The sequence below is a fragment of the Elephas maximus genome, chromosome 25 (genome assembly GCF_024166365.1).
Source record: "Elephas maximus indicus isolate mEleMax1 chromosome 25, mEleMax1 primary haplotype, whole genome shotgun sequence".
Lineage (NCBI taxonomy): Eukaryota > Metazoa > Chordata > Mammalia > Proboscidea > Elephantidae > Elephas > Elephas maximus.
In genome coordinates, this window is record NC_064843.1 from 34,640,283 (window position 1) to 34,665,880 (window position 25,598).

A 25,598-nucleotide genomic window follows, 5' to 3' on the forward strand; every position below is an offset into this window, starting at 1 on the left:
CCGCCCCGCCCCCTCCCGCGCTCCCTCCCTCCCTCCCCCTCCCTCACCGGCCCGGTCCGGCCCATCCCCCTCCCCGCCGGCTCCCTGAGGCCCTGGCGGGTCGGGCTGCGGGCGGCCGGGAGCAGACGGCCGGACAGACGGGCGCACGCGAGGACGGACGGACGGACGCACGGAGGGCTGCGGGCACGCACGGCCCGGGCCGGCTCTCCGAGGCCCGCCCGGGAGGGCCGGAGCGGCGCTCAGGTGAGGCGACGGCGACGCGGGCCCGTAAGGGGTGGGCCCGCCGGGCGTCCGCGATCTCGGCCCGGCTGGCTCCGCGGGAAGGAAGTGCCGCTCGGGCCCGGCGCGGGAAAATGGCGCCGGCCGACCGTGGAGCGCGGCCCGAGTACGGGCCGGGCCCGGAGCCGCCCCGCCCGCCGGGCTGGTGTCCCCGTCGCCATGTTGGGGAGCGGGCCCCAGGCCTGCGGGCGGGGGCGCCGACGGGAGCGGGGGCTTGGCCGGGGGTGGGGGGGTTGTGGGTCGCCGGGTCTGGAGCCCCGAGGGAGTGCAGGGCCGGGCCGGGGTCTGCACGGCGTGGCGCTCGGGGCCCAGGGAACTGGCGGGAGCCGGACGTGGGGTCGTGGCCGGGGTCGCGAAGAAGGGACACTGGGTCCGAATGGAACCGTGGCCGGAGTCTACTGAGTTAGGTGGGGGCAGGACCTGAAGCCGAGTTGGGCCATGGGCGGTGTTCAGGACCCCAGTACAGGTTCGACCCGGGGGACGTGGGGGCCTAGCTCAAGCTGTCAAGGCTAGGACAGTTCTCCAGGTGGGTTTGATTAGAAACGGGGGACCTTCGGGTTCAGACGGAGGTATTGGATTGGGCAGCCCTCGGAGTCCTGGCGCTGAATTGCAAGTTTTTATAACCCCCAAGGGACTGAAGACTTATGTACCCCAGGGTTCTTCACCCTTCATTGGCGAGAGCACCAGAAAAAGGGAAGGGTTTGATGAGGAAGAGAGAAGAAGGGGCTGAGGTTTGAGTGAAGGAGCTGGCCAGCAAAAGGGGTGCCGAGTGGAGCTGTTGGCAAGGAGAGAGCAAGCCTCCATCAATTTAGGGAGTTTGTCTGTGTCTTTAAAAGGAGGAACCAGGCTGTTTGGGGGCGGTGACCCAAGGTGTCTTCCCAGGAAAGGGACAGCCCACTGCTTAAAAGCAGGGTCACCTAGGGAGGTCGTCGGAAACGCATTTATCGAAGCCAGTAAGCTTGGTAAAAAGGAGTGAATCCTGTAATGGTTTCAGATTATGTAGTGATTTTAGGTGAGACATAGAAAGGTAAAGTTGATTTCCCAAGATCTTAGAAGCAGTGGCAGAGGGGATTCCAGAACTCAGGTTTGCTGCCTTCTCATTCATCACGCTGCCTTAAAAGCATGTGGTAGCTGGGAGAAAAATGTTAAGTAAAGAATGGCAGTATGTATCAGAAAACTATTAATGAATTGGTTTTATAATGCGTTGTCAGTGCAGAGGGTGGGGGGGGAATACCAAAAAGTATAGGTAACCAGCTATTTGTTATTAGCTCACTTCCATTTATGCAAAAAAGTTATCTTCAAGACCCTTTTGACCTCTAACTTCTTATAATTTTTAGAAATGATCCTTCTCTTTTAGTGGTTGGAGCTGACTCGACAGCAGTGGGTTTGGTTTTATACCGTAAATGGACACAAAAAGCCTAAAAAGATAACAGTAAACAATGGTAGAGACCCAGAATCTCTGTCATGATCAAATGTTAGTCGAAGTTTGATCATAATAGAAAGGAGTTCAAAGTTCAGATGGGCTGTGGTAGAGTTCTCAGGGAAACTATGCAAATTGGTCATGATGTGGTAGGCCCAGAGCCCCCATAAAATTAAAAAGATTAAGAGAGCATTTATAACAGTAAAATTTTCATTATTGTATGTATATACAGCAACGCAGTTCATTTATTCTGGGTCTTTTTAATACAGGGGTGTCATGGGCCCCTTAGCATCTGATGAAGCCTATGGACTCCTCTCAGAATAATATTTTTAATTGTATAAAATAAAATAATATAGGATTACAGAGGAAACCAATTATATTGAAATAGTTATTAAAATATTACAAACTGTGATATAGTAATGTATATACTTTAGCAGCACGTTAAAAAGATCTAGTCAAAGAACTAAATGATGTCCGGCTGTTTAACTCATGACTGCCCTGACAGGGAACATAACAGAGAACCCCTGAGGGAACGGGAGAGCGGTGGGATGCGGACCCCGAATTCTCATAAAAAGACCAGACTTAGTGGTCTGACTGAGACTAGAAGGACCCTGGTGGTCATGGCCCCCAGACCTTCTGTTGGCCCAGGACAGGAACCATTCCCGAAGCCAACTCTTCAGACATGGATTGGACTGGACAACGGGTTGGAGAGGGATGCTGGTGAGGAGTGAGCTTCTTGGATCAGGACACTTGAGACTCTGTTGGCGTCTCCTGCTTGGAGGGGAGATGAGAGGGTAGAGGGGGATAGAAGCTGGTGAAATAGACACGAAAAGAGAGAGTGGAGGGAGAGAGCGGGTTGTCTCATTAGGGGGAGCGTAATTGGGAGTATGTAGCAAGGTGTACATAAGTTTTTATGTGAGAGACTGACTTGGTTTGTAAACTTTCACTTAAAGCACAATAAAAATTACAAAAAAAAATTAAACACAAAAAGATCTAGTGAAGGGTCTGATTATTTTAATTTCAAAGAAATGAGTATAAGTAATATTTTTAGATATCTATAACTACTGAAATATATAAAGGTATCTGTGATGTTTGTATTGACAGAGTCATAGGTGCTGCTAATAGTACAATGATTTTTTGTCTACACTTATGTTTGAAGAAAATGGTAACTTCAGTTGGAGTTCAGTGAAAATAACACAAGTTCACGGACTCCCTGAATTCTCTCTATGAGCTCTTGTCTCTAAACCTCACGTTAAGAAGCCTACTATGATTCCCACTACCAGGCATATCTTCCATTCAACAGTTATTTATTGTGTGCCAAGACATCTGGTGTGTCAAGCACAGTGCTCAGTGTGCTAGACTCTGAGGATTCAGAGGTCTTTACCAAAAACTCCAAATCTGTTGCCGTCCAGTCAAGTCCAACTCATAGTGACCGTGTAGGACTGAGTAGAACTGCCCCATAGGGTTTCCAAGACCGTAATCTTTACGGAAGCAGGTTGCCACATCTCTCTCCCACAGAGCCACTGCGTCATCAGGGCAGGGTCTTTGGGTGTTTGGTCCAGTGAGAAGTAGACATGTAAACAATGATAGTTTAGGATGACAAATGCCAAAGGAGAGTTATCAAAGTTTGTAAGGACACAGTGGTGGGAGTGTCTGCACCACAAATCAGGGAAGATTTTTGTGAAGATATGTCTTGAAAGATAGAGGAGTTTGGAAGATGGAGAGTTGGAGGGAAGAGCTTTTCAGGTAAACGCATGCATTTTCAGGGAATGTAATTGAATGTGGCAAGAGCATAGGGTGTGTGTGTATGTGTGAAAGAGTGGTTGGAGGTGAGACTGGAGGGTTGACTGGAACTTGGTTGTAAAGGACCTTGTTAGGGAGTTTGGACTGAATCCTCTGCTGAGGTAGTTGGTTGCCATAGAGTCAGCTCTGACTCATGGCCACCTTATGCATAACAAAACAAAATATTTCTCAGTCCTGCGCCATCTTCATGATAAGTGGTATGTTTGAGTCCCTTGTTGCAGCTTATGTGCCCGTCCATCTTATTGAGGGTTTCTCTTGCATTCGTTGATCCTCTACTTTGCCATACACAATCAGCTGTAGTATGGTGAGATTTAATTTTTAGAAGATAAATGGATTCTCTTTGGAAGGAGGGTGGACTGGAGAGCAGAGAAGTAATGATGAGCTGAACTAAGGCAGAGGCTGTGGGCATTACACAGAGTTGGAGTTTTTAGGTGTTGATAGTTAATATCATTAGTGGTGAGAGAGAAGGAATTTTTTAAATTTTTAGTTTGGGATAAGGAGCCCTGGTGGCGCAGTGGTTAAGTGCTTGGCTGCTAACCAGAAGGTTGGCAGTTTGAACCCCCTAGCTACTCTGAGGGAGAAAGATGTGGCAGTCTGCTTCTGTAAAGATTACACCCTTGGAAACCCTCTGGGGCAGTTCTACTCTGTCCTATAGGGTTGCTATGAGTCAGAGTCAACTCAAGGGTAACAGGTTTGGTTTTTGTTGTGTTTTTTTTTAGTTTGAGATGGTGGCTGTCAAAGAGGTTTAGAAAAAAGGTAGATGGAAAATGAGGTGAGAATTGTCAAAGAAGAGTGTTTTTGGTAGAGTAATAAAAAAGAGTAATAGGCTTTTGGAAATCATTGCAAAGCTGCCAGTGAGATGTAGTTTTTGTTTTTCTTTTTAAATTGTGTTTTAGGTGAAATTTTACAGGGCATATTAGTTTCTCATTCAACAATTTATTCACAAATTGTTTTGTGACATTGGTTGCAATCCCTGCAATATGTCAGCACTCTTCCCCTTTCCACCCCAGTTTCCCCATTTCTGTTCATCTAGTTTTCCTGTCCCTTCCTGCCTTCTCCCCTTTGCTTTTGGGCAGGTGTTTCCCATTTGATCTTGTATATGTGATTGAACTAAGAAGCACGTTCTTTACTTGTGTTATTGTTTGTTTTATAGGCCTGTCTGATCTTTGGCTGAAAGGTGAACTTCGGGAGTGGATTCAGTTGTGAGTTAGAAGGGTGTCCAGGGGCCATAGTCTTGAGGGTTCCTCCAGTCTCTGTCAGACCAGTAGGTCTTTTTTGTGAATTTGATTTTTCTGCTACATTTTTCTTCCGCTCTGTCAGGGACCCTTTATTGTGATCCTTGTCAAAGTGGTCAGCGGTGGTAGCTGGGCACCATTTGGTTCTTCTGGGCTCAGGCTGGTGTGATGTAATTTTTGCTTAAGTAAGTCAGAGGTGTTGGCAGACGTAAAAGGCAGAGAAAGATGAAGGAAATATTCCTAAATTGTAGGAAAATTCACCGTTACCTATGTCATGGGTCAACAAACTATGGTTCACAGGTCAAACCTGGCCTACTACCTATTTTTGTAAATAAAGTTTTGTTGGAACACACCCACTCATTCATTTACATGTCATCTGTGGCTGCTTTTACACTACTGGCAAAGTTGAGTAGTTGTGAAAATGAATGTATAGCTTGCAAAGCTGAAAATATTTACTACTGATCTCTGTGTCTGAATGTTGGATGTTCAACCTTTATTTTGCCTTCTAGTTCCTATACTATGGATAATAACGGTCTAGGTGCTACCCTTCTGGCTGGATGCCCCATGCTTTCTGTAACCTGCAACATGACGTAGACCCCTGATTATTTTATATTGGTCAGGATGCCAAGGTCTGCAGTTATAGGGTGAGCTTTGTAGCAGCTGTGGTAGTACCACCTTATACTATGCTGGGTCTTGTTTTGCTGTTTTTTTATTGGATTATTTGTCTTTTTCAAAAGATTTCTTTATATATTCTGATTGCTAATTCTTTATGGTTATATGTGTTAGAGATGTTATTACCCAGTTTGTTGCTTATTTACTTATTCTTTTTAAGGTGTCTTGTTAAAAGCGGTTTTGAATTTTTATGTAGTCAAATTTATCAGTCTTTGTCTCCTCCAAGATTTTAAAGTTATTCTTTGTATTATCTTCTAGAATCACTACTGTTTTGCCTTTAATGTTTAGATCTTTAATTCATCTGGAACTGATTCTTGCATATGGTGTGAGGTAGGACCTAATTTCATTTTTTTGCTATGTGTAACCAATTGTTCCAGCACCATTTATTGAATGGGGCTTGTTTTCAAATTGTGAGCTCTTTTTGGTGGACTCTTTCTGAGTTCTGAGGTCGTAATTCCAGTTTTGTTGATTGCTAGCTGTGTGACCTTGGACAAGTGACAAAACCTCTTTGTGCCTCAGTTTCTCATCTTTAAAATAAGGATAATAGTAATTATTTCATAGGGTTGTTGTGAGAATTAAATGATTTAACACTTGTAACATGACTAGAACAGTGCCTGGCACCTAGAAGACACTACATAAATGTTAGCACTATTGCTCATTTCTGATTCCCCAGTACCTGGTACAGAATAGGTATTCAGTATGCTCAACACAGCTATCAAATTAATTTGGCTTTTCAAGTCAAAGAAGAGCGGTTCAGAGCTAGGCTAAGTGTTGCAGAAGATGCTTCCAAGGAGCTGCTTAGTTTTAGCCCTTGACTTAGACTGTCAGCTGGGATAGCACTTCTCCTACCCGCTTCACGTCTTTTGCAGAGAACTTCTGTAGCAGAGGATGCAAACTGGCAGCCTGTGGTTGGATTTGGCTCATGCAATATTTTAAATGTCTTAAAAATTTGCACAGATTTCTGAGTTTCTGACTTATCTTAAAAAATTAGAAAGTCTGGTAATGCTGAACACAAGTTCTCATATCAGTGACTAGCTGAAGCATTTAGTGGGATGTGTGTTTCCTAGTTTTCTGAACTCTGTACTACTCTCTTGCTTTGATCATTTTATGGCCCCATAATAGGCATTTGATTTTCTGATTCCTGATTTACTGAGGTTTTGAATATTCTGTCCCCTAAACCAATAAATGACATATTAGGATAGTTGCAGGATAGCCAGAAATTGACAGATGAATTTGTGGGCAGGTAAAAACTAAAATCTATTTCTAAGGGTGAGTCATATTTGATCATAATGAATAAAATGATTGAAATTAAAAGATGAGATGAAATTTAGTTCAGTTCAGTGACTATTTAGGCTTCTGCTATGTGCTGGGTACTATATTAGAAATTGTTGGTGTTAAAAAAAAAAAACTAGCTGAAATACTAGAGCTGTTGTCCAAGAGAGTGGTTGAATGGGAGAGAGGAGATACAGGAATTCATTCATTTGTGAAACATTTATTGAGCCCTACAGTGTACATTGGGCTAGAACTCTGCAGGATACAAAGATGGATCTAGCCAAGGTTTAAGTGTGATGAGGGGCATCTGTAACATGCTAAGGTGCTTGGATGTCACAGAATGATACCCGAAAGAGGTGGCCTGTGAGAGCAACTGCCAAGGTTGGTTAGGATCTTAATACTTGGGGATGAGACAGTGTTTTCAAGCTGAGTGAAAGCGTGAGTGTAGCGGTGGGTGTTCAGGGAATGGTAGAGTCCATTTTGGCTGGAGATTATTACAGGAGCACTGTTGCGATAAGGCTGGAAGTGAAGATTGAACAACAGCAACAATAATAACAGTAGTAGCTCACGTTTTTTGCGTGCTTATACGTGCCAGTTAGTGTGCTGAGCATTTTACACGTAGTATTTCATTTAATTCTCATAACAACCCTGTGAAATAGGTGCTATTTTTTTCTTAATCCCTTTTTATAGATAAAGAAATTGAGAAATAGAGCTAACAATTGATAAAGATTTTGAGTCCAGCCATCTAATCCCAAAGTCTGTGTTTTCTTGTTTTTGTTTTTTTATTATTGTACTTTAGATGAAGGTTTACAGAACAAACTAGCTTCTCATTAAACATTTACTACACATATTGTTTTGTGACGTTGGTTACCAACCCCATAACATGTCAACATTCTCCCTTCTTGACCTTGGGTGCCCTATTACCAGACTTCCTGTTGCCTCCTGCCTTCTAGTCCTTGCCCCTGGGCTGGTGTGCCCCTTTAGTCTCGTTTTTTTTTTTTAGTCTCGTTTTGTTTTATGGGCCTGTTTAATCTTCAGAGCTAAGAGGTGTCTGGGGACCATATTCTTAGGGTTTTTACAGTCTTTGTCCGACCAGTAAGTCTGGTCTTTTTTTGCAAGTTAGAATTTTGTTTTACATTTTTCTCCAGCTTTGTCCAGGACTCTCTGTTGTGATCCCTGTCAGAGCAGTCAGTGGTGGTAGCCGGGTACCATCTAGTTTCGCTGGATTCAGTCTGGTGGAGGCTGTGGTAGTTGTGGTCCATTGGTCCTTTGGACTAATCTTTCTGTTGTATCTTTGGATTTCTGCATTCTCCTTTGCTGCCAACGGGGTGAAACCAGTGAAGTATCTTAGATGGCTGTTCACAAGCTTTGAAAACCCCAGACGCTACTCACCAAAGTAGAACGTGAACATTTTCTTTATAAACTGTGTTATGCCAATTGAGCTAGATGTTCCCCGAGACAATGGTCCTCACAGCCCTCAGCCCAGTAATTTGGTTCCTCAGGGAATTTGGATGTGTCTGTAGAGTTTCCATGACCTTGACTTGTACAGGAAACCCTGGTGGCATAGTGGTTAAGTGCTACGGCTGCTAAACAAAAGGTCAGCAGTTCAAATCCTCCAGGTGCTCCTTGGAAACTCTATGGGGCAGTTCTACTCTGTCCTGTAGGGTTGCTATGAGTTGGAATTGACTCGACGGCAGCGGGTTTGGTTTGGTTTTTGGTTTTGCCTTGTACAAGTTGTGCTGGTTTCCCCATTATTGTGTACTGTCTTCCCCATTGCCAGAGTTAGCACTTATCTATTGTCTTTCTAGTGCTTTTCCATCCCCACCCCTCCCCTTTCTCGTAACCATCAAAGATTGTTTCTTTTTGTGTGTAAGCCTTTTCATGAGTTTTTATAGTAGTGGTCTCATACGATATTCGTCCCTTTGAAATTGACTTATTTCACTTAGTGTAATGCCCATTTATCCATGTTATGAGATGCTTCGCAGATTCATCATTATTCTTTATTGTGTCGTATTCCATTGTGTGTATGTGCCATAGTTTATCCATTCATCTGTTGTTGGGCATCTGGGTTGTTTCCATCTTCTTACTATTGTGAACAGTGCTGCAGTGAACATGGGTATGCATATGTCTTTTCGTGTGATGGCTCTTATTTTTCTAGGATATATTCCTAATAGTGGGATTGCTGGATCATATGGCCAAAGCCTATGATTTTAATCTCCATACACTATACAATTTAGTCATGGATGATTTTAAACACTCTTCAGTGCCAGGCTGGGAAGTTTGAACTTGATTGACTTGGCAGTAGGAGTTTTTCATCTATACAGTGACTTAATGAATGCTGTGCATTAGGAAAATAAGCTTGGCCACATAGCGTAGGATCAGCATGGGGAGAAGAGAGAGATACAGAATTAGTTTACTGTCTCCCTCCTCACTAGATTGGGTGTGCATTGAGGGAACTGTCTGTCTCTGCTGCTCCCTCCCTCCTCCTATCCCTTCCTTCATCTCTTTTCTTTCTCATTCTTTCTCCTTTTTCTCCCCTCCTTGAGCTCCAATATCAACTTATTATTGTGTCTGGCACATTTATTTATTTTTAATTTTTTTCTATTTCACTTTATTCTTAAAAGGAGATAAGGTGGTTGCCCAGGAGCTCAATAAGGATTTGCTGAGTGAATTAATAAATGACTAGACTCCCTTTGTTGAAGGGAATAATGCAGCCCTAGAGTTTGGTGATAAGCTATATTTTATATACAAACCCTGTAAAGCAAAAGACATCTTTAACTTATAAAGAATTATGAATTCTATTTCAGTTAGAGTATTAGTGATCAGTTAATAATACCAATTGTCAGTTATTAATATTAATCACCAAATTCAAGGGATGTTCATCCTTTAAATAGGTATTTAGGTTTATATTTAGCATTAACCAGCTGCAAACTCCACACACACACTACCACCAAAAGACAACAAAAGATCCCATTAATCAAATTCCTTAACTGATATTGAATCTGCTAAATTTAATCCCAGCATACATATTTATGCACTTTTCCTAAAGACCAGATAGTGGCAGTCCTCTCACTAGAAGAAAGAGTTGTAAATTTGTGAATCAGATTCCTGTTTTGGATTTTACTGAGGGAAACTTATAGAGAGGTAAGGCTGTGTACCTTTTATAAAATACACACTTTAAAAATTCAAAGACTTGTAGAAATCCGAAGACACTGTGGTTAACCTCCAAAAATACCAGGAAAGGTGGGAAGAACTTAGGTAAACCAGCATCTGACTAGACTTACTAAGAGAAGGTTAGTAGGTCCTACCTAATTAATGGATTCATTAAATAAATGTTCTTTCCCATTGTAGATTATTAGCTAACGGCAGTATGTATATATACATGCGTGCACGTAATGATGTATTGATGTGATACATATGCATATAATAAAATTAGTAAATTTGGATCTGGGAAAGCTTCATTAAGAAAATGGACCTTTATCTGAATTGTTTTGGATTGTCTTTAACACTTCACTGTACAGGGAGATGACTCATACAGAAGCATTGAGATCAGAATAAAATATGGAGAAAAATTTGATAATGGTAGTCAGCGTATGTTGATTACCTACCACCTGTGGAGAAGTATATACCAAACCAGTCCAAACCCATTGCTGTCTGGTCGATTCCAACTCATAGCGACCCTGTAGAACAGGATAGAACTGCCTCATAGGGTTTCCAAGGAGCGTCTTGAACTGCTGACCTTTTGGTTAGCAGGCAAGCTCTTAACCACTGCACCACCAGGGCTCCTGTTTCTATTTTCTAGAAAACTAATTCATCTGTGGAGGTGATGTGAACACAGATAACAAGGGGAATATTGTGTTTTAATTGAGACAGTAAGTACTATGGGAATTCAGAGGAAAGAAAGATCATTTCCACTGGGAGGATCAGGGAAGGCTTCATGGAAAAGGTGGCATTTGAGATGACATAGAGGCTTTGAATAAAAAATTACTGAACAAATGAATGGGTAAGTTTGCAACAAGTAGAGTTAAGGAGAGAAGAACCAAAGGAGTGATGGACATAGGAAACCATCAGTAATATTCAGGAAATGGAATAGTGAGAAGTCTGGCTTGCTGGTGTATTGAGGAGTTGTGGGGAGATGAAGCCAGAGTGGTTTGTTGGGACCTGGAATGCCAGGACTAGGACATTTGCAGGTTGCTGTGAGTGAGCAGTGTGTGGGAGCAGGATGGCGCTCCAGATTTTTGAAACAGCAGTAGTTGATTCAAGCTTTGGATAAATGATTTAGGCTTTAGGAAATTCATTGATCAGGTGATCATGGACAAGTAGACACCCTGAAGAGAACAGATGGCCATGCAGTGCTCATTTCCCCATGCCAGTTGCTTTTCACCAAGATGGCCAAGAAATCCCTTATATTTTAAAAACAAACAAAACTTTAAGAGTTTATTAGACCTCTGTACTAGATCAGTCATCTGGGGGCTTAATATCCAGCAGCTGTTCAGGGTCTCTATTCAGAACCTCTCCATGAGAGGTTGTGGAGAGACTGGAACACTTATACACTGTTGGTGGGAATGTAAAATGGTACAACCACTTTGGAAATCAATTTGGCACTTCCTTAAAAAGCTAGAAATAGAACTACCATACGATCCAGTAATCCCACTCCTTGGAATATATTCTACAGAAATAAGAGCCTTCACACGAACAGATATATGCACACCCATGTTCATTGCAGCATTGTTTACAATAGCAAAAAGATAGAAGCAACCAAGGTGCCCATCAGCAGATGAATGGATAAATAAATTATGGTATATTCACACGTTGGGATACTACATATTGGTAAAGAACAATGACAAATCCGTGAAACATTTCATAACATGGAGGAATCTGGAAGGCATTATGCTGAGTGAAATTAGTCAGTTGCAAAATGACAAATATTGTATAAGACCACTATTATAATAACTGGAGAAATAGTTTAAACAGAGAAGAAAATATTCTTTGATGGTAACGAGAAGGGGGAGGGAGGAAGAGGGGTTTTCATTAATTAGATAATAGGTAAGAATTATTGTAGGTGAAGGGAAAGACAACACATAATACAGGTGAGGACAGCACAACTGGACTAAACTAAAAGCAATGAAGTTTCCTGAATAAACTGAACGCTTTGAAGGCCAGCGTAGCAGGGGCAGAGGTCTGGGGACCATGGTTTCAGGGGACATCTAAGTCAATTGGCGTAAGAAAATCTATTGAGAAGACATTCTGCATCCCACTTTGGAGAGTGGCTTCTGGGGTCTTAAACGCTAGCAAGCGGCCGTCTTAAGATGCATTAATGGGTCTCAGCCCACCTAGAGCAAAGGAGAATAAAGAACACCAAAGACACAAGGTAATTATCAGCCTAAGAGACAGAAAGGACCACATGAACCAGAGACTGCATCAGCCTGAGACCAGAAGAGCTAGATGGTGCCTGGCTACAACTAATGACTGCCCTGACAGGGAGAGCCCCTGAGGGAGCAGGAGAGCAGTGGGATGCAGACCCCAAATTTTCATGAAGAGACCAGACTTAATGGTCTGACTGAGACTAGAAGGACCCTGGTGATCATGGTCCCCACACCTTCTGTTAGCCCAAGACAGGAACCGTTCCCAAAGCCAACTCTTCAGACAGGGTTTAGTCTGGAAAAAAAAAAAAAAAATTTTTTTTTTTTTTTTTTATGGGATAGAAAATGATACTGGTGAAGAATGAGCTTCTTGGATCAAGTAGACACATGAGACTATGTTGGCATCTTCTGTCTGGAGGGGAGATGAGAGAGCAGAAGGAGTCAGAAGCTGGCCAAATGGACACAAAAATAGAGTGGAGGGAAGGAGTGTGCTGTCTCATTAGGGGGAGAGCAATTAGGAGTATTTAACAAGGTGTATATAAATTTTTGTATGAGAGACTGACTTGATTTGTAAACTTTCACTTAAAGCACAATAAAAATTAAAAAAAAAAGAAATCCTCTGCATGGATTTAAGTATTAATAAATAAATGAAGTTGCCCTTCATTTCTTTCAAACCTTTCTTTCAAACCACCTCTTTTCCATTCTATTCTTTACCTCTTGATTTTTTCTGAACCCTTTTTTTTAAAACACCTGACTAATGGAAAGAATTGAGGAAGACTGTGTAATGCCCAAACCAATCGTTTTCTGTCCTTTTTGTCATAGTTATGTCCACGATAAGTCTGTATTCACATTGTGAATACTCATTCAAATTGTGGTCAGCAGTAGCCTTCAGGTGCTTTTCCTTCTTTGTGTAGGCAGTTCTTCCTGATTCTATATTTGCATTGTTCATATTTTCTCTAAGAGCATGTATCCCCTTAAAATTTTTTAAATTGTGTATTTTAAATATTACAGAAAAATAAAGGCAGAACTTCCTGCTCATTACCGTATGCATACAGCCTTTAGAAGTTTAGATCTGAGGGTATCACTTTTTAGCCGTATTGTCAGATTATTCTTTAGAATGGCTATTGATTTATATTACCAGTAGCCTGCCAATAATTTTTGTTTCTTCCGGTATAGTAGTGGTACTTCACAGTTTTTGTGGTTTTTTTTTTTTTCTTCTAAACTTTTTGTCATGAAAAATTTCAAACATACCAAAAAAAGAAAAATAGTACAGTGAATACCTTTTTACCCACCACCTATATTAAACAAATTGCCATATTGGCTTAATAATACATTTATTATGTTGAACCTTTTAAAAATAAAGACACCACGAGACTCTACCTTTAAATACTTTAGCATGCATCTCTTTGAAATAAAGGCATTCTCCTACGTAGTGATCACAATACCATTATCACACCTAACAAAATTCTTCTTCAGTCTTCCTTATTCATTGTCCAGCTTTCGCATGCATGTAGGTGGTTGAAAATACAATGGCTTGGGTAAGGCGCAACTTAGTCCTTAAAGTGAAATCTTTGCTTTTTAACAATTTAAAGAGGTCTTTTGTAGCAGATTTGCCCAACGCAATATGTCATTCGATTTCTTGACTGCTGCTTCCATTGACGTTGATTGTGGATACAAGTAAAATGAAATCCTGGACTACTTCAGTATTTTCTCCGTTTATCATGATGTTGCTTTTTGGTCCAGTTGTGAGGATTTTTGTTCTCTTTATGTTAAGGTGTAATCCTTACTGAAGGTGTAGCCTTTGATGGTCATCAGTAAGTACTTCAAGTCCTCTTTGCTTTCAGCGAGCAAGGTTGTGTCATCTGCATATTACAGGTTGTTAATGAGTCTTCCTTCAATCCTGATGCCGCATTCTTCTACATGTAGTCCAGCTTCTCGCATTATTTGCTCAGCACACAGATTGAATAAGTATGGTGAAAAGATACAACCCTGACACACACATTACCTGATTTTACGCCACATAGTATCCCCTGGTTCTGTTGGAACGACTACCTCTTGATCTATGTATAGGTTCCTCTTGAGCACAATTAACTGTTCTGTAATTCCCACTCTTCTCAATGTTATCTATAATTCATTATGCTCCACACAATCAAATGCTTTTGCATAGTCAGTAAACACAGGTAAACATCTTCCTGGTGTTCTCTGCTTTCAGTCAAAATCCACCTGGCATCAGCAGTGATATCCCTTGTTCCGTATCCTCTTCTGAATCCGGCTTAAATTTCTGGCAGTTTCCTGTTGATGTACTGCTGCAACCGTTTTTGGATTATCTTCAGCAAAATTTTACTTGCATGTGACATTAATGATATTGTTTGATAATTTCTACGTTTTGTTGTGTCACCTTTCTTTGGATTGGGCACAAATATGGATCTCTTCCAGTCAATTGGCCAGGTAGCTGTCTTCCAAATTTCTTGGCATAGATGAGTGAGCACCTTCAGCTCTGCATCTCTTTGTTGAAACATCTCAATTGGCATACTGTCAATTCCTGGAGACTTATTTTTCACGAGTGCCTTCAGTGCAGCTTGGACTTCTTTCAGTACCATTAGTTTTTGATCATACGCTGCCTCCTGAATTCAATGACCCATTCTTTTTGGTACAGTGACTCTGTGTATTCCTTTCATCTTCTTTTGTTGCTTCCTGTATCGTTCAATATTTTGCCATAGAGTCCTTCAATACTGCAATGCAAGACTTGAATTTTTTCTTCAGTTCTTTCAGCTTGAGAAATGCCAAGTGTGTTCTTCCATTTTGGTTTTTCGTTGTAATACTTTGTCTTCTTGAGCCATCCTTTGAAATCTTCTGTTCAACTCTTTTACTTCATCATTTCTTCCATTCGCTTTAGGTACTTCATGTTCAGGAGCAAGTTTCAGTGTCTCTTCTGACATCCATTTTGATCTTTTTTTTCTTTCCTGTCTTTTTGATGTCCTTTTGCTTTCGTCATGTATGATGTGCTTGATATCATTCCACAGCTCTTCTGATCTTCCGTCATTAGTGTTCAGTGTGTCAAATCTGTTCTTGAGATAGTCTCTGAATTCAGGTGGAACATACTCAAGGTTGAACTTTGGCTCCCGTGGACTTGTTTTAATTTTCTTCAGCTTCAACTTGAACTTGGTTATGAATGCAATTGATGATCTGTTCCTCATTGGGTCCGTGGCCTTGTTCTGACTGATAATATTGAGCTTCACCATTGTCTCTTTCCACAGCTGTAGTAGATTTGATGGTGATTCCTGTGTATCTCATCTGGCGAGACCACATGTATAGTCGCCATTTATGGTGTTTAAAAAAGGTATTTGCAGTGAAGAACTCGTTGGTCTTGCAAAATTCTATCATGCAATCTCCAGCATTGTTTGTCACCAAGGCTGTATTTTTCAACTACTGATCCTTCTTTGTTTCCAGCTTTCACATTCCAATCACTAGTAATTATCTTGACTGCATGTTTGATCTATTTTAGATTGCAGAAATTGGTAAAAGTCTTCAATTCTTTATCTTTGGCATTAGTGGTTGGTGCATAGATTTGAATAAAAGTCATATTAACTGGTCTTCCTTGTTGTAGGTATATGGATATTATCTTTTACCGCATTGTACTTCAGGACAGATCTTGAAATGTTCTTTTTGACAATGTATGTAACGCTGTTCCTCTTCAATTTGTCATTCCCAGCGTAGTAGACCATATAATTGTCCAATTCAGGATGGCTAATACTAGTCCATTTCAGGTCACTAATGTCTAGGATATGGATATTCAAGCGTTCCATTTCATTTTTGACAACTTCCAGTTTTCCTAGATTCATACTTTGTACATATATTTATACATTAATAGATGTTTGCAGGTGTCTCTTCTCATTTGAGTTGTGCCACCTCAGCAAATGAAGGTCCCAAAAGCTTTACTCCATCCACATCATTAAGGTTGACTCTACTTTGGGAATGCGTCTCTTCCCCCAGTCGCATTTTGAGTGCCTTCCAACCTGAGGGGCCCATATTCCGGCACTACATCAGACAGAGTTCTGCTGCTATTCATAAGGTTTTCACTGGCTGATTTTTTTAGAAGTAGTTCACCAGGTCCTTCTTCCTAGTCTGTCTTACTCTGGAAGCTCCGCTGAAACCTGCTGGTATTTGAAATTCTGGTGACATAGCTTCTAGCATCACAGTAACATGCAAGCTACCATAATACGACAAAGTGACAGAGGAGAGGTGGAAACTAACAGTAATTCCTTAATATTATTTAATATTCAGTTCATATTGAAATTTTTCCAGTTGCTTCCAAAATGTCTTTTATAGCTGACTTGTTAAAAGTAAAATCAAGTTAAGGACCATGCATTGTATTTACATGCTACTGTTCTTCCTTTTTTTTTTTTTTTTTAACCTTGAATAGTTCCTATTTCCCTTTCTGCCCCCCTCTCCAACCTCTTTTTTTCATGGCATTGACTTATTGAAACTGGAACAGTTGTCTTATTGAATGTCCCACATTCTGGATTTATCTGATTGCTTTTGTTGTGGTATTTAACTTATTCCTTTATTCCCTGTATTTCCTTAAAATGGAAGGTAGAACTAAAGGCTTGATTAAACTGTAGTTAAAATTTTTTTACAAGAATAAAACTTCATATTGCACCATATCATAGGATGTGTAAATGTCTAATTCACCCACTATTTTTTTTTTAATAATTTTTATTGTGCTTTAAGTGAAAGTTTACAAATCAAGTCAGCCTGTCACATATAAGCTTATATACACCTTACTACATATTCACATTTACTCTCCCCCAATGAGTCAGCCTGCTGCCTTCCTCCAGTCTCTCCTTTCGTGACCATTTTGCCAGTTTCTAACCCTCTCTACCCTCCCATCTCCCCTCCAGACAGGAGATGCCAATACAGTCTCAAGTGTCCACCTGATACAAGTAGCTCACTCTTCGTCAGCATCTCTCTCCAACCCATTGTCCAATCCCTTCCATGTCTGATGAGTAGTCTTCGGGAATGGTTCCTGTCCTGGGCCAACAGAAGGTTTGGGGACCATGACCGCTGGGATTCTTCTAGTCTCAGTCAGACCATTAAGTCTGGTCTTTTTATGAGAATTTGGGGTCTGCATCCCACTGTTCTCCTGCTTCCTCAGGAGTTCTCTGTTGTGCTCCCTGCCAGGGTAGTCACTGGTTGTGGCTGGGCACCATTTAGTTCTTCTGGTCTCAGGACGATGTAAGTCTCTAGTTCATGGGGCCCTTTCTGTCTCTTGGGCTCATAGTTAACGTGTGACCTTGGTGTTCTTCATTCTCCTTTGATCCAGGTGGGTTGAGACCAATTGATGCATCTTAGATGGCCGCTTCCTAGCGTTTAAGACCCCAGAAGCCACAGTTCAAAGTGGGATGCAGAATGTTTTCATAATAGAGTTTATTATGCCAATTGACTTAGAAGTCCCCTTAAGCCATAGTCCCCAAACCCCCGCCCTTGCTCCACTGACCTTCGAAGCATTCAGATTATCCAGGAAACTTCTTTGCTTTTGGTCCAGTCCAGTTGATCTGACCTTCCGTGTATTGAGTATTGTCTTTCCCTTCACCTAAAGTCGTTCTTATCTACTAACTAATCAGTAAATAACCCTCTCCCACCCTCCCGCCCTCCCTCCTCTCGTAACCGCAAAAGAATGTGTTCTTCTCAGTTTATACTATTTCTCAAGAACTTATAATAGCTGTCTTATACAGTATTTGTCCTTTTGCCTCTGACTAATTTCACTCAGCATAATGCCTTCCAGGTTCCTCCATGTTATGAAATGTTTCACAGATTCGTCACTGTTCTTTATCGATGCGTAGTATTCCATTGTGTGAATATACCATAATTTATTTAACCATTCATCCATTGATGGACACCTTGGTTGCTTCCAGCTTTTTGCTATTGTAAACAGTACTGCAATAAACATGGGTGTGCATATATCTGTTCGTGTGAAGGCTCTTATTTCTCTAGTGTATATTCCCAGGAGTGGGATTTCTGGGTTGTATGGTAGTTCTATTTCTAACTGTTTAAGATAACGCCAGATAGATTTCCAAAGTGGTTGTACCATTTTACATTCCCACCAGCAGTGTATAAGAGTTCCAGTCTCTCTGCGGCCCCTCCAACATTGACTATTTTGTGTTTTTTGGATTAATGCCAGCTTTGTTGGAGTGAGATGGAATCTCATCATAGTTTTAATTTGCATTTCTCTAATGGCTAATGATCGAGAGCATTTTCTCATGTATCTGTTAGTTGCCTGAATATCTTCTTTAGTGAAGTGCGTGTTCATATCCTTTGCCCACTTTTTGATTGGGTTGTTTGTCTTTTTGTGGTTGAGTTTTGACAGAATCATATAGATTTTAGAGATCAGGCGCTGGTCGGAGATGTCATAGCTGAAAATTCTTTCCCAGTCTGTAGGTGGTCTTTTTACTCTCTTGGTGAAGTCTTTAGATGAGCATAGGTGTTTGATTTTTCGGAGCTCCCAGTTATCTGGTTTCTCTTCGTCATTTTTGGTAATGTTTTGTATTCTGTTTATGCCTTGTATTAGGGCTCCTAAGGTTGTCCCTATTTTTTCTTCCATGATCTTTATCATTTTAGTCTTTATGTTTAGGTCTTTGATCCACCTGGAGTTAGTTTTTGTCCTTGGTGTGAGGTATGGGTCCTGTTTAATTTTTTTGCAAATGGATATCCAGTTATGCCAGCACCATTTGTTAAAAAGACTATCTTTTCCCCAATTAACAGACTCTGAGCCTTTGTCAAATATCAGCTGCTCGTATGTAGATGGATTTATATCTGGGTTCTCAATTCTGTTCCACTGGTCTATGTGCCTGTTGTTGTACCAATACCAGGCTGTTTTGACTACTGTGGCTGTGTAATAGGTTCTGAAATCAGGTAGAGTGAGGCCTCCCACTTTCTTCTTCTTTTTCAGTAATGCTTTGCTTATCCGAGGCTTCTTTCCCTTCCATATAAAGTTGGTGATTTGTTTCTCTATCACCTTAAAAAATGACATTGGAATTTGGATCGGAAGTGCATTGTACGTACAGATGGCTTTTGGTAGAATAGACATTTTTACAATGTTGAGTCTGCCTATCCATGAGCAAGGTATGTTTTTCCACTTAAGTATGTCCTTTTGAATTTCTTGTAGTAGAGCTTTGTAGTTTTCTTTGAACAGGTCTTTTACATCCTTGGTAAGATTTATTCCTAAGTATTTTATCTTCTTGGGGGCTACTGTGAGTGGTATTGATTTGGTGATTTCCTCTTCGATGTTCTTTTTGTTGATGTAGAGGAATCCAAGTGGTTTTTGTATGTTTATCTTATAACCGGAGACTCTGCCAAACTCTTCTATTAGTTTCAGTAGTTTTCTGGTGGATTTGTTGGGGTTTTCTGTGTATAAGATCATGTCATCTGCAAATAGAGATAATTTTACTTCCTCTTTGCGAATCCGGATGCCCTTTATTTCTTTGTCTAGCCTAATTGCTCTGGCTAGGACTTCTAGCACAATGTTGAATAAGAGCGGTGATAAAGGGCATCCTTGTCTGGTTCCTGTTCTCAAGGGAAATGGTTTCAGGTTCTCTCCATTTAGAGTGATATTGGCTGTTGGCTTTGCATAGATGCCCTTTATTATGTTGAGGAATTTTCCTTCAATTCCTATTTTGGTGAGAGTTTTTATCATAAATGGGTGTTGGACTTTGTCAAATACCTTTTCTGCATCAATTGATAAGATCGTGTGGTTTTTGTCTTTTGTTTTATTTATATGGTGGATTACATTAATGGTTTTTCTAATATTAAACCAGCCTTGCATACCTGGTATAAATCCCACTTGGTCGTGGTGAATTATTTTTTTGATATGTTGTTGAATTCTATTGGCTAGAATTTTGTTGAGGATTTTTGCATCTATGTTCATGAGGGATATAGGTCTGTCATTTTCTTTTTCTGTGGTGTCTTTACCTGGTTTTGGTATCAGGGAAATGGTGGCTTCATAGAATGAGTTAGGTAGTATTCCATCATTTTCTATGCTTTGAAATACCTTTAGTAGTAGTGGTGTTAACTCTTCTCTGAAAGTTTGGTAGAACTCTGCAGTGAAGCCATCTGGGCCAGGGCTTTTTTTTGTTGTCACTCAGTATTTTTGATAAACTTGACTACAGGGTTCAGGTGGTATCAGATTGCTTCATTGTAAAGTTACACTTTTTTTTCTTTTGTGACTAGCAAATGTTTTTTATTTTTATTAATGATGAGCACTTTTTCAAGTAATAAGAAATGCAGCTCCTCTTGTTTGAACTAATTTTTCATATCATTTGACCATTCAGTGTAGATTTGGTATTTACTGTGCGCTTAAAATTATTACTCAGTGTTGTAAATAATGATGCATTGTCATAAAAGGTAGATTTCAAGTTTGAGACTATCACTAAAGTCAAATACAATTTAACAACATCAAGAAAATACAGATGGCAGTAATAATCATTGGTGGCATTTGACAGGCTTTTGTAATAAGTCTGAGTTTGTTCTTTTAAAAAACCATTCTAAGCAGAGAAGCCTAAAAAGATAAAGCTCCTAAATAAAAAACTACTATTCCTTTCTTTTTTTTAAAGTGGAGGTAACTCTTAAATTCATAAAAACTGCTTTATAGACCTACCCAAAAAGCACCCAGAATTTGTTTTTGTTGTCTCTTAGTGTTTCATTTGGTTTTCTTTTATGCTGCAATTCTATATCACCTTTAAATTAGTATTTTTTCCTGTCATATCTATTATAGGTTTTTTCCTTATTCCATTTCATCTGCTATAAATTATACATGGTAAGATTTTCCTTTGAAACCACAAAAGCAGTATATGCTTATTGCAGAAGCTGAGCAAAACCTGGGCTGTATGAAGAAAAAGCCAACCATTTCCTCCTCTCTAGTTTCTATCCTCTAAGCTAACCAAGTGTAATAGCCTAGTGTATTCTTCCACATCTTTCTGTGTTCTTGGAAACACAAATATACATACTGATTCATTTTCTCTCTTATAAGATTATTAAGATGCCATACACATTATTCTACAACTTCTGTTTTTCTGCTTTATAGTATATCATACATGTTTTTCTAAATCATTAAACAAATACCTAATTCATTTTGTTAAACAAATATCTAATTTTAATTCATTTCAGTGGAAAAGAGGAAAAACCTCAATGAAGTAGATTGACATAGTGGCTACAACAATGAGCTCAAGCACAACAATTGTGAGGATGGTGCAGGACCAGGCAGTGTTTCGTTCTGTTGTGCATAGGGTCGCTGTGAGCCAGAACTGACTCGACGGCACCTAACAACAACAACAACAATTCTTTACTGGCTGTGTAATGTTCCATTTATGTAGGCTTCTCAGTGGTCATTCAGGTTGTGATTTTTCTCCCCATCACAAATAGTATTGCAGTGGATATCCTTGTGCATAATCTTTCAGAAATGAAGTTTTCACTTCTGTAGGATACATTCCTACAGAAGGTTAAGTGGTAAGTTTATTTCAATTTTATTGTGAACTGCGAGATTATTTTCCACAAAGGTTGTTATAATTATTGGACCTGCTGACACTGGATAACATATAGCTTTTTAATTTTTGCCAGTTGGCTGAGTGAAAAGTGTTTTCTTGTTTTAATTTTCGTGTCTCTGACCATTGATAAATTGAGCACAGTCATTGGCCGTTTGTTATTCTCTATTCTGCAAATCACCTCTTCCGATCCTTGACTTAATTTTCTCTTGTGGTGTTACCATTTTGCCTTTTAATCAGTTTGCGGGAGATTTTGTATATTTGGGGTATTAACCACCCCGCCCCCCCGTTTTGTCACAGGGTACAATTATTCCCAGTCTGACATTTGACTTTGTGGTTTATCTTGACATGTAGACTGATTCTTTTTTTTTTTTGTTTAATTGTGCTTTAAGTGAAACTTTACAAATCAAATCAGTCTCTCATACAAAATCTTATACACACCTTGCTATGTACTCCTAGCTGCTCTCCTCCTATTGAGACAGCACACTCCTTCTCTCCACCCTGTATTCCAGTACACATAAACTAATTCTTATCTGACCACATCTGTCAGTTCTTTTTCTTTATGGCTTCTGGATTCATGTTTTACTCCTCCTTACCCCAATGAAGTTAATAATTCTTTAAGCTTTTATTTATTATTATTTAATAATTTTGTTTTTCTCTCTCCAATTTGGGCAGAGATTTATTTGTTTTTTTAACGTAAATGAACCTGTCTTTCTTGTCATTGAATTTAGTCTACTGACTGGAAAGTTATCTCCTCTTCATTGTTTGGGAGTAAGCACAGTATTAAATCTTCTAGTTTTCAAATGACCTCTTTTGAACTTCTACAAGTCATTTTGGGAATGCTGTTCCTGTGTTTGAGGATATTAGTATATTCATCTAATATGGTCTGTCTGCAGGTTTGCTAAGCAGTCATATTCTTCTGGGTCATCAATAATGATATTTAATAGATGAAATGAGCAAAAGACCTGAAAGCTGATCTTTAGTGTGCGATTTTAAAAGTGACAATTACAAGAGCATAAAGCCAAATAAATAAATAAACCCTGACAACACTGTCATTATGAAAATATTAAGACAATGGAGAAACACTGGCAGATTCTTAGAATGGTAGCCTGAAAACTTTTCTGACTGAGAGCCCAGATCCCATGATTTAACTCATGTTAGAGAGAAACATAACAGAGGATTTGAGCCATTGTTCTCTAAAGTTGTCTTTCATCACTGTCTTATGGTGAGACAACCTTCGTTATCATCATGTAACATACTTTTCTAGTGCTTTTACTTATTTATTTAATTTTATTTATTTTGTTGTTGAAAATATACACAGCAAAACATATACCAATTCAACGGTTTCTACATGTACAATTCAGTGACTTTGACTGTTATTCTCCAAATTGTGCAACACCCTCCCTTTCTGAGTTGTTCCTCCCCCATTAACATAAACTCACTACCCTAAGGTTCCTATTTAATCTTTTGAGTTCCTGTTGTCAATTTGATCCAATATAGATCTTAAAAGAGCATAATGCTCAAGGCAGACATTTTTTATTAGTTAAGCTAAACTATTGTTTGGTTTTAAGAAGACTTCAGGGTAAATGGTTTAAGGTTTAAAAATTATCTCAGGCCAGTAGTTTCAGGGGTTCATCCAACCTCCATGGCTCCGTAAAAGTCTGGAGTCTGTGAGAATTTGAAATTTTGTTCTGCATTTCTAGTGCTTTTAAAATGAAGTCTTTCATTAGTAAGGAAATGTCACATATGAAATTGAAGACTTCCTTTACTACTAAGACGCCTTGGGCAGATTGTTCACTTGGGCTTTAATTTTCCCAACTGTTCCATGAGAATCTTGGACTACTTCAAGTTGACTTTACAGAATTTTTTATTAGTACTGGATTGTTGAATTTGGTCAAAAATCTTTAGGAGCAGGAAAGTACCGAACAGTACCTGGCACATAGAATGCACTTGGTAGAGGGTGGATGAACAAATTCATCTGCTGAAAGTATTTGAATTACAGTAAATTAGAAATTACGAGGAATTTTTTTTTCTCAATGTCATTTGTATATTTAGAGCCTGGATTAAAAGACTGGTGCTTCAAACCCATGCTGTTTTTTGACTGCAGCGTTAGTGTCATTGAAAGAGCAGAATGATGTTCATAATTAGGACATGTCGTATAAAAGTTTTCCTCTAAATTTTACTTTATTCTCCTACTGTGGTATATAACAAGAGGGGAGAAACTCGTTGAGCCCCTGACTTGTTCCATTAGATTATAATATGCTTGATTGAATTATGAACTGTATCTGTATTAGGATGAGTTGCTTTAGAAATCTCAATTTATCGTAACTGGCTAATTTATCTTTTGTTTCTTAAGCCAAGATGTCAGAATTAAAGTTTAAAAGTTAATGTTAATATTTTTTAATCTCTTAAATTAACTCTTATCCCTAACAAGATAAAAAAAGGGTTGTCGCACTATTGAAATGCCAATCTCGTTGGCAGGCATTTTTTGTTGATCCTTTCAGGGCACTCTAAGTTTCTCCGATTTGTCTGCAGGTTTGCATATTTTCACTTGGAAGACCTGAACTTGGGAACAGGAAGCCTATAGCAGTTTTATAAGGATCTCATGAAATGAAGGGAGGATGAGATTGAATCTCAACACTAGTTTGTGCCATGGCAAATCATCTTTGAACAGTTCACATTTAACTATATTCAGACAGTTTTTAAATGCCTTAGAGATTATCCTGAAACATTTAGGGCTATGTGGTTAAAAGGCCAACTTAATTTTTTACGTATTAGCAGTATAATATCCAGACTTAGCCATTCAAGAAAAATGTTTTAGTTATCTATCCTACAATTTTTTGATGCTTATTTAGTGACTTTAGGAGCAGGAAAGTACCTAGCAGAGCGCCTGGCATGTAGAGTGTCAATTATGATAAATTGAGATTTCTAAAGCAACTCATCCTAATACAAATACAGTTCATAATTCAATCAAGCATATTATAATCTAATGGAACAAGTCAGGGGCTCAACAAGTTTTTCCCCTCTTGTTATATACCACACTACGAGAATAAAGGGTAGTTGGACAAATGCATCCGTTGGAAGTATTCAAGTTACAGTAGATAATGAAATTGTGAGGGATTTCTGTACACATATTTTCCATTATCTGAAAAATAACTCATGCTTCCATAAGCCTGAAAGTATTTAAAAATGTAAAGTTAAGAAAACTTATGTGAAAGTGTTTCATGGTGGTGATAGCAAAGTAGTAAAGATATACTACTAGTCATCTTTGAGAGGGAGAGGTTTTATACCTAGACAATGAATCTGGGAGGTTTGCATTTAGCACAATGTGAAGAATATGCTCGTGTTTATGAGGCAAGTACCAGAGAAATTCTATGGTTCCTATTTTATAAAGTGACTTAAACATTCAAATAGGAACATTTATTTGTTTAAATGAAAGTATATAGAAGAATAATTAAATTTGTTGATAAATAGTCCTTGAGTTTTCTTAAACTAGAAGGAACCCGAGATTCTGTTTAGCTCTAATGATTCATCCTCTCTTCTTATAATTTAGGAATCTGAGGCCCAGAGAGATTGTATCTTGCCCAGAATTATACAACAGTTTCATGGAATGGTCAACACTAGAACTCAGGGCACACATACCCTGCCATGCTCCGCCTAGCCCTTTTTCCATTCTTTCATTCTGTGTTTTGTTATCATAAACAATGCTGAAGATGAACCCAGTTGATATTACTACTAATCAGTTGACATGTGTCTATACTGAGGGCATTATAAAATATGGATACCAGGATTAGGAAATTATTGCATCAGCATTAGACTTTATTGAATTCCCTAAGGTGGATGGTGCACAGTTGTGAACCCAGAACATCTGTGTTTTCCATTTATTTGTTTGCTTGTTTGTGTTTACAGGTATTATTTTGTAATAAATTTTTTCTCAGAGTATAACTAGGAGAGTGAATTTTTAATTAAAAAAAGTGTAATACAATATTATTGGCATATTTACAGTTTTATGTCAGAA

The 25,598-nt window shown here is 39.5% G+C and overlaps 1 protein-coding gene across 11 annotated transcripts in view; it reads left to right on the forward strand.

Moving 5' to 3' along the window:
• Positions 1-40: 40 nt before the first annotated feature.
• Positions 41-25,598, forward strand: part of NCOA6 (nuclear receptor coactivator 6) — a 95,259-nt gene continuing 69,701 nt past the window's right edge. For all 11 annotated transcript variants that reach the window (XM_049868977.1, XM_049868976.1, XM_049868979.1 and 8 more), the window contains exon 1: positions 41-243. The gene's annotated coding sequence lies outside the window, so the exon portion shown is untranslated. The remainder of the gene's footprint in view (positions 244-25,598) is intronic.